The sequence below is a fragment of the Heloderma suspectum genome, chromosome 5 (assembly GCF_057233095.1).
Source record: "Heloderma suspectum isolate Gila_16-S chromosome 5, 16-S_ref, whole genome shotgun sequence".
Lineage (NCBI taxonomy): Eukaryota > Metazoa > Chordata > Lepidosauria > Squamata > Helodermatidae > Heloderma > Heloderma suspectum.
Window position 1 is genome coordinate 46,785,995 of NC_139462.1, and position 18,440 is coordinate 46,804,434.

Consider the following 18,440-nt stretch of genomic DNA (forward strand, 5'->3'; position numbering starts at 1 on the left):
AAGCCACGCTCACTGGGTTTGCATGCCATGGCAAGCCGCGCCAGCAAGAGTAATGATGCAACTCTCCCTGGCATGCGACCAGCACATGTGGTGGGGAAAATAAGCCAGCATGGCTTATTTCCCCCTCTGTGATCGTGCAAACCGGCCCACTGAGTGAGATCATTGGTCCATCTAGCCCAGTATTGTCAGCACTGACTCATGGCAGTTCTCCAGCATTTCAGGCTGGATTCTTTCCTAGTTCTACCTGAAGATACCACAGATTTAACTTGGGACCATCTCCAGTTGCAAAGCAGGTGCTCTGCCACTGAGCTATGACCTTTTTCCTCTTCTGGCCACTCATGTCATGTGAATGTGAGGCGGGGGTAGAGGGAGCAGGCTATTTTGGCTTTTTCTCTCAGCTGTCAACCCTAGAAGCAACATTCAGGAAATGTGTAGGAACTGCTGCTGTGAATCTGGTGCTGTTTCTTCTAAGCAAATGCTACTAAATCATCCTCAAGTCAGTAGCTCGGCTAGGTAATTTTAGACCCTGTACTTAATGGTCTTATGAGAGCCTACTTTGGACAGCCATGTGTATTACAATTAGTGCTGTGCCGAACATTTCTCCCACATTTTTTTGACCATTCTCATTCAATCTGATTGAGAAATTTCTTTCAAAAATAAATTCAATGGTGAAGAAATTTCAGAGAAATTCTCATGGGTTGGATTGGGTTTGGGTTTCTTGGGCTTACCTTACTTGGGAGGTGGCCAGGGAGTGAGCACAAGCGTCCTGTTTTTCATTGCACAATCATCTCTCTGGCTGCCTGTAGCCTCCTCAGCCTCCTAGACTTCAATTAAAGCCCAGTTTAAGGCACCATGAGGTAATTCCTCCCATGAGGCCTTTTCAGATCAGTATGTGCAAACAGCCTGGGACACTAGCTGTGATTAGATACGCTCAAAAACACCATAACAATAAATTATAAAGCATCCTGAATGAGGCAGAACAATTGAAGCCTCTTTCATGGGTTGGGGGAGAACGTGTTCAGGAAATTGGAGGACAGATTTTGGCAGAGCACTAGTTCCACCTCATCCCTGGAGCTGAACACAACTCTGCCCCCACCTGCACTGCGGTGAGTGGAGACTGGGGACCAGCCTGCAAAGACAGTTGATGTTATTGCAGCACAAAGAACCCCAAAACCACTACCATAAAAGAAAGAAGCAGTGCTACAAGCCCTTCCAATGGAGAGCCCTATCTGGGAGAAAATGTGGAGAAATTCAGCGAAATTGTCTCCCAAATTAATTTCTCTGGCCACAAATAAGGTGGAGAATTTCAAGAGGCCATTTCTGCACAGCTCTAATTACAATACCTGATGGAATGCCTCTCCTGGCATGAACTGACCTGTAATGCCTCTCCTGGCATGAACTGACCTGTATGCATTCAGCATCCAAGGCCCTCCTACAGGTGCCTCTTCCTCTTTCTCAGTGGTGGCCCCACAATTATGGAATGATGTCCCTGATGAGGCACCAAAATTGTTATCTTTTCAGTGCCAGATTAAAACTGCCCTCTTCTCTCAGGCATATGGCAGCATATGAGTTTTAAATCAGGTCCTGGATTGTCTTTGGTTGATTGTTTTAAAAAAATTGTTTTTAGATATATGTTGTCTGTGTGTGTGCTCTCTGTTTATATGTTTTTATGTAAGCACTTTGTATAAAGTATAACGGATTTTTAACGGATTTTAACTTTTGTGAACCACCCAAAGAGCTTCAGCTATGGGGTGGTATAGCAATATAATAAATGAATGAATTACTTCAGTTGTGAAGCACACCAGTAACATTTCTCTTCGCTGTTCCCTGCACCCTGCCATTCCATGCTTTACAACCACTTCTACATTCCTGATAAGTTAGAGCCAAAAACAAAACCTGCAGAAGGCCATGCTAGACTGTTTCTTGCAAATGGTTTGTGTGGTTTTTATCTCCACCTTCTCTCATTCCTGAATGCGTTTGTTCGGAGGATGTGACTGAGTTTCTAAGCTACCATGGCTGGTGCTGGGAAATTCAGTCCCCAGACAGTAATATGATAAGTTGCAGATTATAACAGCAGCAACTGCATGGAGGCAATGTTACGAGCCAGGAAGGAGGCATTCAGAAAACATCCCACCCCACCCCAAAAATCTTGCTGAGAAAGTTCATAATTGCCACACCAGTTCTGAGTCAAGTCAAACGGAGTTTGTCCATCACTAGTAATTTCCTTGTTTTGAAATTCAGGTCCAGTCACTCTTATGATCTGAATATAGGTGACAAAATTTCAGAGGATTGTTTAAAAAAATCTTTACATCATTAGATGCCCAATACGTGTATCAGTAGTATCTTGTCTCACTCCATAGACCCAACGTAGCCCTGTGCAGGCAATCAGCCTGCTCATGAGAGGGCTAAAAGTGCAAATGGGCAAGGGGGCACAGGCAAGCCCTGGCCTCAATGTCCCTGTGGTGCCCAGCTACTGTTTAGGCAGGGTTCCCAATTGTGGGGAGGATTATAAGTGCATTCAGATGAATGAGCTTACAAACCCTCTTCAGACCTTAGTGCTAACTGTGCAAAAGTTTTCAGAAAAGTCTGTGGCTCTCAGGATATTGGGGCCAGGACTTTCATGGGTAGCCTCACTGACCTACACAGTTTTTTTACCCAGCAGTTTTGGATTGCACCTCCCAGGATTCCTGACCATTAGCCATTCTGCTGGGGCTTACAGGAGTTGAAATCCAAAACATCTGGAGGGCACCAGGTTGGAGGAAGGTTGGCATGAGCTATCACATGTGCACAGTAGTGGAGCTCATGAGGAGGACACAGTATGGCACTTTGATTAGCAGGGACACTGACATCATCTGCCACGCCCCTTGGAATTCCTTGTTCCTTCTGAGCTTTGCTCAGTGGTTGGGGAATGAATTTTCCCAGCAACAATATACTGTTTCCTGTTGTAATGCAAAGTGTTTTGGAGGTGGCTTGGTCTTGAGGGGGCAATTAAGACTGATTAGCTTTGCAAAAGCCCTGCTCCTGGTGGAGATAAAACTGCTAGAACTGATTTGTTGTGGATCAACACAGCTGCCTGAATTTTGGGGCACTCCTTAGAGGTGTCGCTATGGGGGTTCTCATGCTGAGCCCCTGCACTTCAAAATGTACCACTGCACGTGTAGGCAAATACCTGCATGGGGTCATATTCCACTGGTGCATCACACAGTATATGGTATATAATACAACTGAAAGGCAATGAGGCAGAACAATGGGGCAGAAGGAGCCTACCCATTTTAACAGCTTAGGGTTAGCTTGGTGTTTTGTTTTCTTTTCAAATCTTAAGGGAAAAGAAGTATCCAGCCAATGTGGTTTACAGCTATACATGCTCAAGCTGGTTTCTCGCAGTTCGCCAAAAATGTTAATCCCAGGAGAAACTGCCTGCAGGGACGGGCCCACAATGACATTTTGATTTTTTCCTTTGTAATAAGCACACACGTGGGTCCTGCTCCAGCTGTAGTTGCAGGCCACAGATACAGACACGCATTGAAATGCCACATCAATCCAGCCAGTCCAATAGAACTGGATAAACATGATGATGCAGACGGGGATGTGCATCCATATACACAAGTGCATCAGAAATGTGCGAAGATGACCGCTTCCATGCACAAACCTTACTTGCTGGACTGGGATGCCAAGGTCTCCCCAATATTATAGTTATGGCCTATGAAAGAGAGTCAATGCCTTACCAGTGTTTTAAGTATAGTTTACTCGTTAAAGTGAAAGGCTAGAGTGGTTGTGTTTAGGGTTTCACTGGTCTGACCAGTAGAACTGCATTCTGACAGTACCAGAGTCCGAACAACTGAATGTGGCTTCAGGGAAAGGGCAATTCAGTCTCTTCTCCCCATCACCAGGGGCTGCTCACAAAGGCTGAGGAAGATGGCTTGCCCAACGTCACAAAGAAAAACTTGGGCACAGAGAAGATTTGAACCTGTGTTTCCTGCAGCTAACATGCTCTGCCTGGTACTGCTGTACACTGGCAGTGGAAATCTTGTGAATACCCCTCTGCTGTAAAAGCTATCTGCACAGTGCCCCCCCCACCCCCAAAAAGATGGGACTCTCCTCCTTTAAAAAAATATTATCTTGACTTTAAAAATTGCATGTCTTGGAACATTGTAAAAAAAGCTTTCAAGCTGAGTTTTAGAAATGTCAAATGTGTGATTTTAAGAGCAGTTATTTGCAGTTCCCATTACTATGAGCAATGGAAAGGTGTACAGCAGGGCTCCACCAGCATCTTGGAGTGCATGCAGCAACTCTGTGGACACTTCTTAAAAATAACAAAGATATCTGGGTGCATTAGAGGTTTGAGGCGGGGCACCTATGTTGTGTGAACAGAGACCGGAGGGATCTTCATGAGGTTTGGAAGAAGAGCTAACTTCTGGGGTTAGCTTAGTACCAAAATAGGCCAGGCAGGAAGGTGAATATTTAAAGGACATGTGATAACATCCAGAGCTACCAACATTTTCATCCTACCTTGACAAAGGATCCTGGAGCCCAGCTTGCAAAATCTACTGGGAGTGACATTTCATTTATTTCAGTCTGATTAGTTGATTTAACAGGTGTAAACCAGGAAAACCCCATCCTGCCTTGTAAAGGATCTAATTATGTAACACTTTCTCAACCAGGAAATGTTTCTCTCCTTCCCCAGATAACATTTTACAGACTTTTGTCTTCGCAAATATAAATGGAAGCATTTTCTTTACCTTTACGCAGTATAAAAGAACAATATGAATAGCATCAGATTGCTCTCACCTTTCAGAACCTTTAATTAGGTTGGGGGTCAGGGGGGGCTTGAATACCGATGCCAACCACAGAATAAAAATAGAAAAAATCATGCCAATTTTTGTGAGTGTGTATGGAAGCCAAGATTATTAGGCAGATATCTTTACAGATCACATTTTTAAAAACCTCTTGAAATAAACCAGACTCTTCCTGCTGCTGAATACAGCCTTGTTTGTAAAGATTAATCTGGCATCTGCTGTCCTGGAGCATAGGGTGGCCAGGTGTCCTACTTTACAGAGGACAGTTCTCTACTTGAAAGTGTCCTAATGGAAGGGCTATGCAGTTCAAGTCCAGCATAAGAATAAAGAACCATAAGAAACGCAAGCAGGGGCCTTGAAGCTGTCGTTAACAGCTGGCTCTTGGACAGCAGGCCTATAAGTCACCTGGTCAGTTTCTCCATTATGGTGAGAATAATGCAATGTACTTCTATTTAAATCATAGTTATAATTTAAATTATTAGTCATTATTTCTAAATTGGCACCTACACATATAAATTTGCATATGCAAATGTCATACAAATAGATATCCTCTTGCTCTCTTTTTTGGTGATGCAATTCTTTTTTGGCAATGAGTAAGTGGTCACCCTACCTCGGGGCGGGGGTCTCCCTTTTCCAGTAGAGGAGCTGGAAATTGAACTGGTGACTTAGCCAATTTCCTAGCTGGAAACTGAACTGGTGACCTAGCCATGCAAAGCATGTACTCTAAGATCTTTCGTGCAAAAGCTCTCTAAGGAAACTACAGTCACCTACACAACATCATGCTGCAATAAACCAGTCAGAGCCAATTCACATGTTACCGACTTACTACTTACTACAAGGAAAGTGCTTCCTTGTAGGCAAAAGCAGAAAGCCCACGTATAGACAGATGTTCATGCCTGACAACCAGGCATCTAGGGGATTCATACTATTAACTATGTGAAAGCACTCTCTGAGCAAGCAATAGATCATGTGTGAAGCAGGTCTTAATTTTCTGACTTTCCCCCTCCTTTAATGGAACTTGTATTTGACATAATACTGCAGCACTTCTTTCTGAAGCCTAGAGGGCACTCAGGACTTAGTTGGGGAAACAGCAAATCACTTTACCAAACATACGAAGTCTATTACTTGAAGACAGTTTAAGTTAAATTAAAAAAACAAAACAAATGAAAGCATTAACTTTCTATTTACTACAGGCATTTTTGGTGTAACAAGAAATTTCTTCTTGAATATATCTCGTAGTGGATAAGTAAATTATGTAGAATCAGAACTGTGAGTGCTGTCTCTTGCTAGCTAGGGCATAGAGAGGAATGGATTTATCTTTCTTAACGCAGGTGCCTGGCTTTCAATTTAGGTCAAGGAGAATTTCATAAAAGCCTTTGAACAAGCCTCTGCTATTAGAGTTGACACCTTTTTTCCAAGCAGGGCTTCTCTGCTTTAACAGCTGTATGACAAGTCAAAATGCAGGTGAAGCTGTTTTCAGATGACCCATTTATTACAAGAAGCTTCATCTGCTAAATTATTGCTTGTTATTCAACTGTTAAATTCACAAGAGCCCTGACTGGGGGAGGGGGGGGGGACACACAAAACTACATTGTGCTTTTGTTTGAAAAGTCAGCAATGAGAGAAACCTAGGTTTTCATTGTCAACTAAAAAAACTGTGTAAGTCTATTCTTACTAACATCCCAACTCTGTGCAGGTTTACCTGCAAGTAAGTCCCATGGTGTTCAGTGGGACTCATGCCCAAGTAAATGTGCATAAGATTGCAGTCTACGAGACAAACATCCATTAGAACCAACCTCAGTATTATTATATGGATGAAACATGATAATGGCCAATTCTTCAGTTCTTTTCAGATGTTCTTTAGGGGGGGAAATGATAAACAGAGGAAGGGAGCAGCATTGTACTAGCAGCCTCTGTCCCCAACATATTCATTACAAGGACCCAGTTTGCACAATGAAGCTATACCTGGGTTGTTAACCATGTCTGGGAGCAGGCAAGAGCAAGTGTTTTGGCTCCTGCCTGCTGACCTGTGCACTAAACAACCCAGGAATGCTCCATCACTGAGTTGTTCTCTGTGACACCCAAACCTGGAACTCGGGGATGTTGGGGGAGAAACAACCCAGAGTTATAACCCAAGAACAAGCCAGAAGCGGGGGAGCAGTCAGGAGCCAGTAAGCTTGTTCGCTGCCTCTCACTCCTGAACAGTTAACAAACCCTGGGTTGTTTCATCATGCAAATTGGGTCTGCAGAGAGCCTTGCAAAGACAAGGCTCCCAATCGCATGGAGACAATGCGCATGCACTTGTATGCATGGGCTGTCTCCACAGATATTTTAATGCACATGCATAGGTCGGGGTGAAGCCTGCCAACACATACAATTTCCCTTGCCTACACATGTTCATTTTTACCCCATATGAACATATGAAAGGGCTTTTTTCCCTTCACAAGCACCGCTCCATATTCAAGTATACAAACCTATGGGTAAATATTTTGCTTCCAGTTATTACTTTTGCATATTCCACAATGAGGCCTTTGGTTTTGTCTTCCAGCAACCACTTCCACAGAGATGTGCTTGAGATCCATCCCTTCAATGACTGCTTTTCCAAATAAATTAGAGGTTGCCCTGACTAGGGGCCACAAGGGGTAAAATCCAATGTCGTATGAGCAGACTTCTGCTTGTGCAAGGGGATTTTCTGTCCTCTCTTTCCCCTTTATCCCCCTTCTCCCCCACTCCAGATCTGCTACAGAGGATTCCAAACCCTCCAGAGCACATTTGGGGGAGGGCCGAGGGGCGGAGAGGGGGTGAAGCAGGGAGGAAAATTCATCCCCTCCCCATTCCTCTGATGGGATCTGTTCCATCAGCGGGAGGAATTAATTGAATACAACCCAAGGTAATGGTGAGGAACATGGGTGGCCAGTTTGTTAAGTCTGGTGGACCACACACCTTAGCTCCCAGCTGCTCAGAAGTCAGTGAACACAGCAATAATTCAGCACAGCCCAGTGCTACCATTGCCAGCCTGGAACACACCTCTCTTAATAATAAAGACAGACAATGCAACAGGAAATTGTGTTGCTACTGGTGAAAGTGATGTTTGTTCTCTGGAAGTATTGCAAATAGTAGATAAGAAATTTAACCAATTTTTTAAACACACACATACAGGACACGACTCACAGTGTGCACCATTCTGCCCTAAGGGGTATTTCCCACATCTGCTAATTATTAAAGTTGCAATTGGAGGGCCAGTGTCGTGCAGTGGCTAGAGTGCTGGACTGGGAGTCGGGGGATCCGGGTTCTAGTCCCCACTTGGCCATGGAAGCTCACTGGGTGACTTTGGGCCAGTCACAGACTCTCAGCCCAACCCACCTCAGAGGGTTGTTGTTGTGAGGATAAAATGGAGGAGGACAAGGATTATGTACGTTGCCTTGGGTTCCTTAAGGAGGAAAAAAGGCAGGATATAAATGTAATAAATAACTTCCATGTGAGCAAGCAAGATTGCAGTCTGACATCATCACATCAGACTCAGGCATCCGATCCGGGTGCAGTCCTATATCCACCTAAATTACATATCACCATGACCACCCAGTTGAGGATGAATGGACTAAATGACCATCATTATACCCCTCCCTCTTTGCTTTTGATGATTTCCTAATGAAAAATAATATTATTCATGATTGCTAGCAGTTTTAGGATTACACCCTCTACCTACTGGGGCTTATTTTGTTTGGCCATGGCTCACTAGAGCTCAACTTCAGAGACATCAGTTTTCAATGGCGGGACCTATCCCAGAAACACATCAAGTAAGAACAGAAGAAAAGGCCCATGAGCAGATGTAAAGTTCAGTTCCTTTCCTTCACCCTTGAGTATTCGAGGACCCTAGAAATCCGAGATTAGGGTGAAGGGTTTCCAACAGTGGAGGCTGGTGGCTCTGATGTCAGTGCGGTGGTGAATCCACTCCAGGTTTCAGTCAAACCCAGTAAGAACTCTAAAGGAGCTATCCAATGTGCTTCTGCACCTTAGGTAGCTCCTATAGAGGTCTGACTGGTTCTAACTGACACCTGGAGCAGACTCACCGTTCCACTGACATCAAAACCACCAGCCTCCACTGGTTTCCATAAGAACATAACAAGAGCCCTGTTGGATCAGACCAAGGGTCCATCAAATCCAGCATTCTGTTCACATAGTGGCCAACCAGCTACCAACCAGGAACACACAAGCAGGACATGAGCGCAACAGCACACTCCCACCCATGTCCCCCAGCATCTGGTGTACACAGGCTCACTGCCTCTAGTTCTGGAGGGAGCACATAGCCATCAAGACTAATAGCCATTGATAGCCTTCTCCTCCAGGAATTTGTCTAACACCATCCAAATTGGTGGCCATCACTACATCTCATGGTAGTGAATTCCAACTATGTATGGTGTGAAGTCCTTCCTTTTATTTTTCCTGAATCTCACACCAATCAGCTTCATGGGATGACCCCAGATTCTAGTATTTTGAGAAAGGGAGAAAAATGTCTCCCTATCCACATTCTCCACACCATGCATAATTTTGTACACTTCTGTCATGTCTCCCTTTACCCTCCTTCTTCCAAGCTAAACAATCCCAGCTGTTGCAACCTTCTCTCATACAGGAGATGCTCCAGCCCCTTGATCATTTTAGTTTCCCTTTTCTGCACTTTTTCCAGTTCTACAATATCTTTTTTTAGGTGTGGTGACCAGAACTGTACACAGTCTTCCAAGTGTGGTCGCACCATAGATTAGTATAAGGGCAGTATGATATTGGCAGTTTTACTCTCAATTCCTTTTCTAATTATGCCTAACATGGAGTTTGCCTTTTTTTCAGAGCCGGCACACTGGATTGACATTTTCATCAAGATCTCTTTCTTGGGTGGTCACCACTACCTCAGATCCCATCAGGTTATATTTGAAGTTGGGATTTTTTGCCCCAATGTGCATCACTTTACACATGCTTACAATGAACCACACTTGCCATTTAGATGCCCATTCTCCCAGTTTGGAGAGATCCTTTCGGAGCTCTTCACAATCCCTTTTTATTTTAACCACCCTGCATAATTTGATGTCATCGGCAAACTTGGCCACTTCACTGCTCACTCCTAATTCCAGAACATTTTAGGGATGGACGAAAGTCCCTTACCTGGTCCCGCAGCTTGCTTCGCGGTGGGGGGGAGGCGTGCCGTTCCTCCCCCCGAAATTCTGGGCGGGAGGGGAGGCACCCCATCCCTCCCCACCGAAATTCTGGCCGGGGGGGAGGCACCCCGTCCCTCCGGCTGGGAATCCTCTAGTCCTGCCAGGTTGCAAATGGTGGCGGCCGTAGCCACCGCCGTTTGCGTCCCTGTAGTCAGCCATGATAGGCTACGTAAACATTTACGTAGCCTATCACGGTGTTTTTTTAAAATCTAGCCGTGATAGGCTACGTAAATCTTTACATAGCCTATCACGTTTGTTGTTGTTGTTGTTTTATACTTGGAAATGGCGGCGGCGGCAGCCGGTCAGAAGGCCGGCCACCGCCGTTGCTGGGAGCCGCCACCGCCACCAGGGACATTCAACCAAGGTAAGTCCCATCCCGGGGGGGCAGACCGTTTCTCCACCAATTTCGGGGAGCCAAATGTGTTGGCATTTGGCCTCCCAGAGATTCGTGGAGAAATTCTCCGACATCTCTAGATCATTTATGAACAGGTTGAAAAGCACTGGTCCTAGTACAGATCCCTGTGGGACCCCACTATTTACTTCCCTCCATTGGGAGATTTTACCATTTATTCCTACTCTCTGCTTTCTGTTTTTTAACCAGTTACTGATGTATATGAGGACCTGTCCTCTTATTTCATGACTGCTAAGTTTGCTCAGGAGTCTTTGGTGAGGGACTTTGTCAAAAGCCTTTTGGAAGTTCAAGTAAACAGTGTCTACCAGATCACCCTGTCTACATGTTTACTGAAACTCTCAAAGAACTCTAAAAGGTTAGTGAGACAGGGACTTACCTTTGTGGAAGCTGTGTTTATTTTTTTTCAGCAGGGCTTGTCCATCTATAAGCTTACTAATTATCTCTTTAATAATGCCTTCAACCAATTTCCCTGGAACAAACATTACACTTACCAGCCTGTAATTTCCCAGATCCCCCCTGGATCCCTTTTTGAAAGTTGGTGTTACATTGGCTATCTTCCAATCCTCTGGTATAGAGGCTGATCTTAGGGACATGTTGCATATTTTGTTTAGAAGTTCAGCAATTTCATATTTGAGTTCTTTGAGAACTCTAGGATGGATACCATCTGGGCCCGGTGATTTATTTGCTTTCAATTTGTCAATAAGGTTGAGAACTTCATCTTTTGTCGCCACTATTTGCCTCAGTTTCTCAGACTCCCTTCTTGAAAACTTCAGTTTAGACACAGGTATCTGTCCTATATCTTCTGCTGTGAAGACAGATGAAAATAAATCATTCAGTTTCTCTGCAGTCTGCTTGTCCTCCTTCAGTACTCCTTTAACTCCATTGTCATCCAATGGTCCAACTGCCTCCCTAGCTGGTTTCCTGCTTCTGATATATTTTAAGAAGTCTTTATTGTTGGCCTTGATATTGTTAGGAATATGCTCTTCAAAATGCTTTTTTGCACCTCATTTTGTCTGCTTGCATCACCTTTGTGCAAGCTTGTGCTGTCTTTTGTTTTCCTCACTTGGGCAAGACTTCCATTTCCTGAAGGAAGCTCTCTTTTCTCTAGTAGCTTCCTTAACACTGCTTGTTAACCATGCTGGTGACCTTTTGGACAAGGCGCTACCTTTCCTAACCTGTGGTATACATTTTAGCTGGGCTTCTATTACTGTGGTTTTGAGTAATCTCCAAGCATTTTGAAGGGATTTAATCCTCTTGTCTTCCCTTTTTAACTTCCTTTTCACCAATTCCCTCATTTTAGAGAAGTTTTGTCTTTTGAAGTCAAATGTGACTGTGTTGGACTTCCGGGGCAATTTTCCATACTTAAATGTATGTTAAATCTGATAGCACTGTGGTCACTGTTTCCGACTGGTTCGACAACATTTACATCTCATACTAGGTCCTGGGCGACACCACTTAGGATTAAATCTAAGGTCGCCTCCCCTCTGGTCAGTTCCATGACCAACTGTTCTAGGGCACAATCATTTTGGGCATTGATAAATTTAACCTCTTTGACATGACTGGAACATGCATTTATCCAGCCAATGTGGGGGCAATTGAAGTTGCCCATTATTACAACACTTCCATGTTTGAAAGCCTCCCTGATTTCATTTTCCATCTCAAGGTCACTCTGAGCATTCTGGTCTGGGGGACGATAGCACGTTCCTAGCACTAAATTAGTTTTGGAGCCTGATATTGTCACCCACAGTGCTTCTGGGGAAGAGCCTACCCCTTTTAGGTGTTCTAGTCCACTCGACACTATGCCCTCTTTGATGTACAGGGCAACACCTCCCCCAGTACGCCCTTCCCTGTCCTTCCTGTAGAGTTTATATCCAGAGAGGACCATATTCCACTGATTCTCTCCGTTCCACCAGATGTCTGTAGTGCTCACTATATCCAGGTTCTCCTTTAAAACCAAGCATTCCAACTCTCCCATTTTGGCTCGGAGGCTTCTAGCATTTGTATAGAAACACCTATATACTGTCTCCCTCCACATGTGCCTCTGGCATGTGCATCTTTTGCTATGGGACTTTGGCCTCTTTGACTGGCTATTATGTTTTACCATGTACTTCTGGCCTATTTCCTCCCCTTCTACATTTGGGCAATCAGAAACATTTTCATCTTCATCCTCTTGGGATGATTTAACCTGAACCAGATGCTTCCCAGCTTCTGTTGGCTTTCCCCCATGGTTTAGTTTAACAGCTGCTCTGCCACCCTTTTTATGTTTAGCACTAGCAGTCTGGTTCCATTTTGGTTCAAGTGGAGTCCGTCCTTCTTGAACAGGCCTGGCTTGTCCCAGAATTTCCCCCAAAGCATAACAAATCTGAACCCCTCCTCCCTGGACCACTGTCTCATCCACGCATTGAGACTCCTCAGCTTCACCTGTGTAGCTGGCTCTGCATGTGAAACAGGAAGCATTTCAGAGAAAGCCACCTTGGTGGTCCTGGATTTCAACCTCCTACCTAGAAACCTAAATTTGGCTTCCAGGACCTCACAACTACACATCGTTGGTACCATCATGGACCACGACCACTGACCCCACCCTAGCACTATCTACTAGGCTATCTAGATGGTGTGTGATATCCACAACCTTCGCACCAGGCAGGCAACTCATCCTGCGGTCTACATGCCCCTCACAAACCCAGCTAATGTGTCATGTGTCTAATGATCAAATCTCCCACTACCATTAGATCAGATCAGATCAGAAGGTGGAGTTATTTAGCTCCAGCATGTTTTTTTTCCCCTAGAAATTAAGCCCTGCACCAGGATTTGGGGCCTACTGTCTCTTCCAACTATAATGCATAATTACTAAATGGAACTAGCATGAATATAACTCTGTGCATGCTAGCAAAAGGAAAAGGCGGTTGCTCTGTGCCATCCTTGTGTGATCAATGAAACTCATGAACTACCATGGTAAGTTTAATTGTGAAGAAGAGCTTTATAAGGAATGTAAAGCTCCGCCCACTGTAACTGTGCCTCATTTTGAGAGGAAATTAAGTCCAGAGACAAGGGGTTATACAAATGCTTCTTCAACATGGGTGGGCATTACAAGCAAAGGATTCCTGAATCTGCTACAGACAAATTAGGAAGTCCCCAGCTTGAATCTTATATCTGCCAAGAACTCACTAGGTGGTCTTAAGCAAGCCACTTTCTCTCAGCTTCACTTCATCTGCAATGTGCAGGATAATAATATCAACTTACCTTACAAGGTTGTTGTACTGAAAGCATGTGAAGCCCCTTCACAATTGAAAGCGCTATACAAATGCTTAATAATAATACTAATGCTAATACTGCTACTGCTACTACTGCTAATAATAATAATAATATCAGCTTTCCCATTGTTAACTACCAGTTTAGAAGCTTCGATATTTTCTTACTGTATGGAGAATCTTATAGGATTTAAGAACTCAGGAGATTAGCGTTACCAACTTTTCTTTTGGAAGAGATTCTATGCCTTTAGCAACAACACAGCATGCAGGAAATGAATTTATCAGGTACTGCTTTCCCATCACTTCATCTCCATACCAAGGAAAGCTATGTCTGTTGAATTTCTGCTTATTGTGCTGCTAATGGCAAAGGGGTTCTTTCTGGAAGAAAAGAACGAGCTGGCAACCCTAGAAAGGATGCATTTCTCAAAACAATGAAGCCTGATTCGCACATAATGTCAACCCAGACTACAGGATGAGTATGTGTTCTCATTAAATCATGCGCTGTTGTTGAATTATGGCTTGTCATTATATGCGAACCCTGTACTATGGTTTAACTATGGGTTGTTAACCATGAACAACCCAGGAAGAGAAACTATGTTGGGTTGTGAACTCTGGATTTGTATGGAGTATTTTTCAGTGTTCTGGCTCCCATGGAGAACCCCCATGGATACAGAAGGCTCTCCTATTGAGACAGTCACCCTCCACAAGTACAGAATGACAAACGCATTGGAGGAAAGGGGCAGGGCTGGAACACTCCTTCTCACGTGTTGCTGTTAACACTTTTTTGAATGCTTGTACAGGCTTCAGAAGTAAGCAGAATAAGCCTCTGTATTACTCATACGTAAATAGAACTGAATAACTCAGCGCTTTCAAATAGCATGCCAAATACAAAGCCTCTGCATGTCTACTCAGATATTAGAAGGACTGAATCACACAGCAGCTTCCTTCCTACGCCTTTCCCTCCTCTCCCCTGCAAGGGAAAGCTCTTATCTCCACTGAGCAGCTGATCAAAGGTAAGAGATTTTCCCTACTGCACAGTGGCCTTTTTCCCTGCACCCACAGTGGCAATCAGTGCTGTTCAGAGATAAGAGCTTTTCCCTGGCCAGAGAGGGGCTAGGGCCTGGGGGAAAAAAATGGCAGGCCAGATGGTGAACTCCATGGGCCAGACATTCCCCATCCCTGCTGCAAAACTTTCTGCAAAGATCACAAAATCTAGAGATCAAAATAAAGTATACCAATTGAGCAACCTTATACAAAATGAGACCATGTATATGCATTTAACTGTTTTCATAACATGAATAAAGGATTTGGGCCTGTATTTAGCTTTCTTTGATATAAAGTTAGGGGGGGAAATGTGTGTGTGTGGGGGAATGACATAGAATATGAACATCCCTGCCTATAGTTATTGTTATTGTTCAGTCGTTCAGTCATGTCCGACTCTTCGTGACCCCATGGACCATAGCACGCCAGGCCTTCCTGTCTGCCGCTCTCTCCCAGAGCATGCTCAAATTCATATTCATTGCATCGGTGATGCTATCTAGCCATCTCATCCTCTGCCGTCCCCTTCTCCTTTTGCCTTCAGTCTTTCCCAGCATCAGGGTCTTTTCCAGAGAGTTTTCTCTTCGCATTAGGTGGCCAAAATATTGGAGCTTCAGCTTCAGTATCTGTCCTTCCAATGAGCACTCAGGGTTGATTTCCTTTAGGATTGACTGATTTGACCTCCTTGCAGTCCAGGGGACTCGTAAGAGTCTTCTCCAGCACCACAGTTCGAAAGCATCAATTCTTCGGCGCTCAGCCTTCCTTATAGTCCAGCTCTCACAGCCATACATTACTACTGGGAAAACCATAGCTTTGATTAGACGGACCTTTGTCGGCAAGGCGATGTCTCTGCTTCTTACTATGCTGTCTAGGTTTGCCATAGCTTTCCTCCCAAGGAGCAAGTGTCTTTTAATGGCTACAGTCACCGTCTGCGGTGATCTTGGAGCCCAAGAAAGTAAAATCTGTCACTGCTTCCATTTCTTCCCCTTCTATATGCCAGGAAGTGATGGGGCCAGATGCCATGATCTTCGTTTGTTTAATGTTGAGTTTCAAACCAGCTTTTGCACTCTCCTCTTTCACCCTTAACAAGAGGCTCTTTAGATCCTCTTCGCTTTCTGCCATTAGGGTGGTATCGTCTGCATATCGGAGGTTATTGATAATTCTCCCAGCAATCTTAATTCCGACCTCTGATTCATCCAACCCGGCATTTCTCATGATGTACTCTGCATATAAGTTAAATAAGCAGGGTGACAATATGCAGCCTTGTCGTACGCCTTTCCCAATTTTGAACCACTCGGTTGTTCCATGTCTGGTTCTTACTGTTGCTTCTTGACCCTCGTACAGGTTTCTCAGGAGACAGGTAAGGTGGTCTGGTACTCCCATCTCTTTAAGAATTTGCCACAGTTTGTTGTGATCCACACAATCAAAGGCTTTAGCGTAGTCAATGAAGCAGAAATAGACGCTTTGCTGGAATTCTCTTGCTTTCTCCATGATGCAGCGAATGTTGGCGATTTGATCTCTAGTTCCTCTGCCTCTTCGAAACCCAGCTTGTACTTCCGGTAGTTCTCGGTTCGCATACTGCTGAAGCCTAGCTTGTAGGATTTTGAGCATCACCTTACTGGCATGCGAAATGAGCGCAATTGTGCGGTAGTTTGAACACTCTTTGGCGTTGCCCTTCTTTGGAATTGGAATGTAAACTGACCTTTTCCAGTCTTGTGGCCATTGTTGAGTATTCCAAATTTGTTGGCATATTGAATGCAGCACTTTAACAGCATCATCTTTTAGGATTTTAAATAGCTCAGCTGGAATACTGTCATCTCCACTAGCTTTGTTGTTACTAATGCTTCCTAAGGCCCACTTGACTTCACTCTCAAGGATGTCCGGCTCAAGTTCAGTGAGCGCACTATCATGGCTATCAGGGACATTCAGATCTTTCCTGTATAGTTCTTCTGTGTATTCTTTCCACCTCTTCTTAATCTCATCTGCATCTGTTAGGTCCCTGCCTTCTTGGTCCTTTATCATGCCCGTCTTTGCACAAAACGTTCCCTTGAGATCTCTGATTTTCTTGAAGAGATCTCTAGTCTTTCCCATTCTGTTGTTTTCCCCGATTTCTTTGCATTGTTCATTTAAGAAGGCCTTCTTGTCTCTCCTTGCTATTCTCTGGAACTCTGCATTCAGTTGGATATATCTTCCCCTTTCTCCCTTGCTTTTCGCTTCCCTTCTTTCCTCAGCCACTTGTAAAGCCTCATCAGACAGCCACTTTGCTTTCTTGCACTTCTTTTTCTTTGGGATGGATTTTGTTGCTGCCTCCTGAACAATGTTACGGACCTCCGTCCATAGTTCCTCAGGCACTCTGTCTATCAGGTCTAATCCCTGAAATCTATTCCTCACCTCCACTGTATATTCATAAGGAATATGATTTAGGTCATACCTGAATGGTTTAGTGGTTTTCCCTACGTTCTTCAATTTAAGCCGAAATTTTGCAACAAGAAGCTCATGATCTGAGCCACAGTCAGCTCCAGGTCTTGTTTTGACTGACTGTATAGAGTTTCTCCATCTTTGGCTGCAAAGGACATAATCTGATTTCGATATTGACCATCTGGTGATGTCCATGTGTAGAGTCGTCTCTTGTGCTGTTGGAAAAGAATGTTTGCTATGATCAGCGTGTTCTCTTGGCAAAACTCTATTAGCTTTTGTCCTGCTTCATTTTGTACACCAAGGCCATGCCTGCCTGTTATCCCGGTGATTTCTTGACTTCCTACTTTAGCATTCCAATCCCCTTTGATGAAGAGGACATCTTTTTTTGGTGTTAGTTCTAGAAGGTGTTGTAGGTCTTCATAGAACCGATCAACCTCAACTTCTTCGGCATCAGTGGTTGGGGCATAGACTTGAATTACTGTGATGTTGAATGGTTTGCCTTGGATTCGTACTGAGATCATTCTATCATTTTTGAGATTGTACCCCAGTACTGCTTTTCCCACCCTTTTGTTGACTATGAGTGCTACTCCATTTCTTCTAAGGGATTCTTGCCCACAATAGTAGATATGATGGTCACCTGAATTAAATTCGCCCATGCTTGTCCATTTTAGTTCACTGATTCCCAAGATGTCGATGTTCAATCTTGCCATCTCATGTTTGACCACCTCCAGCTTACCTTGATTCATTGATCTGACATTCCAGGTTCCTAAACAATATTGTTCTTTACAGCATCGGATTTTCTTTTCACCACCAGACACATCCACAGCTGAGTGTCCTTTCAGCTTTGGCCCAGCCGCTTCACTCTTTCTGGCGCTACTTGGAAATACCCTCTGCTCTTCCCCAGTAGACACCTTCCAACCTGAGGGGCTCATCTTCCGGCGTCATCACTTTTAGCCTTGTGATACGTTCCATGGGGTTTTCTTGGCAAGGATACTGGAGTGGGTTGCCATTTCCTTCTCCAGTGGACCACATTTTGTCAGAACTCTCTGCCATGACCTGTCCGTCTTGGGTGGCCCTGCACGGCATAGCTTATGGCTTCACTGAGTTACGCAAGCCCCTTTGCCACAACAAGGCAGTGATCCATGAAGGAGGCCTATAGTTGTAGAAATATATAATAAACTAATTGATAGCTGTTATTGTTCTGAGTTCTGTTCGTGCAGGTGTACGCAGACTTGAAGATAAACAGAACTCTGGATCATATAGAAGCACACAGTGTAACATAAAACCTCATATATACGTCTTTCCCAACAAAAGATGCACT

The 18,440-nt window shown here is 44.2% G+C and overlaps 1 protein-coding gene across 1 annotated transcript in view; it reads right to left on the reverse strand.

The window, feature by feature from the left end:
* TNIP3 (TNFAIP3 interacting protein 3) overlaps window positions 1–18,440 on the reverse strand; it is a 106,950-nt gene that overhangs the window by 76,539 nt on the left and 11,971 nt on the right. The gene's annotated exons all lie outside the window — the stretch shown is intronic.